The sequence below is a fragment of the Octopus bimaculoides genome, chromosome 1, assembly GCF_001194135.2.
Source record: "Octopus bimaculoides isolate UCB-OBI-ISO-001 chromosome 1, ASM119413v2, whole genome shotgun sequence".
NCBI classification, from domain to species: Eukaryota; Metazoa; Mollusca; class Cephalopoda; order Octopoda; family Octopodidae; genus Octopus; species Octopus bimaculoides.
In genome coordinates this window covers 60,179,565-60,180,698 of record NC_068981.1, presented here as the reverse complement: position 1 = coordinate 60,180,698, position 1,134 = coordinate 60,179,565, and the positions used below count along the sequence as shown (strand labels likewise).

The 1,134-nt window shown below is 35.8% G+C and overlaps 1 protein-coding gene across 1 annotated transcript in view; it reads right to left on the bottom strand.

Annotated features, from left to right (window-relative positions):
* The window catches only part of LOC106871356 (sodium- and chloride-dependent transporter XTRP3), a 182,372-nt gene that overhangs the window by 128,839 nt on the left and 52,399 nt on the right, over positions 1–1,134 (bottom strand). The gene's annotated exons all lie outside the window — the stretch shown is intronic.

The following is a 1,134-nucleotide window of genomic DNA, read 5'->3' as shown; positions in this document are numbered from 1 at the left end:
AATTAAATAAAACAATGCTTATTTTTTTCTTTTTTCAAATTTCTCCTATATTTTTAACACGGCTTGCTGGCCCATAGATTCCTTTAGCTGAGGTCACTTTCTAAAAAGTTTTCGGATGATGCTTTCAGCAGTTGGTGACCATGATTTCGAAATGCGCTGTCTTCGTCTACATCTCTCTATATACCAGAAATTAAATCAAAATTTGCCAAAGAAATTCCCCCTTCTCTTCTACAGCGGTGGTGCAGAAGACGAAGGGGATTCCGCTCATCAGATGTTACTAACACATCCTATTTCTCTGATCTGTCTATCTCTGTTGTTCAAGCTACTTTTTATTCAAAATGCAGTCGATATTTTTGACTAGCGAAAAGGATCTCTATCAAATTTGTTAAATTCTCCTTTCCTCAAAATTTCAGCTATTATGGTTTTTTTGTGCAGTACTCCTGCAGAAATGCCTTCACATTTCCTTCCTGCTTTTCATCGAAACCCACACTAGGCAAAAAAGATAATTATTCTCTTAAACTATCCCTTTGTGCACAATAGGGTTCATGACCATGCACTCATACTCATCAGGTGAGATATTTTCTCCTGGCTGCTTCATTACACTCCCATACTGATGATACCCTCACTTTTCAGTCCTCCCTACTTTTCTGCACCAAAACCTAATACACATACAATCTAAATACCTCTCGCCGAAATTACATTGACTACATGAAGAAAGACATCGAAACATTTCCGATTTCAAATTTGCTTTTCATCTTTTGGAGCCGATAAAATAAAGTATCAGTCATGTACTGGAGTCGATGTAATCAACTCTCCAAATTGCTGGCTTTGAGTTAAAATTTGAAGTTGTAATTACTGCCCATGTCACAAACCTATTAGTGCAACATCACACTATAATCCTCAATTGAATATAAGCAGAACCCTTACGATTGCTTGAAATACTTCATCTCATCATCATTGAAAATATTTTCTGGTGAGTGCACATTATTAGTTTACCAACGGCTTCATCAGAGAAAGAGATAGCCGAACAGTCAGACAGACCGACAAACATATAGATACACACAAAAACATTGTTCTTCCAAGTTAGGAAATATTTCAGAGCTCGAAATATATATATATATATATATATATATA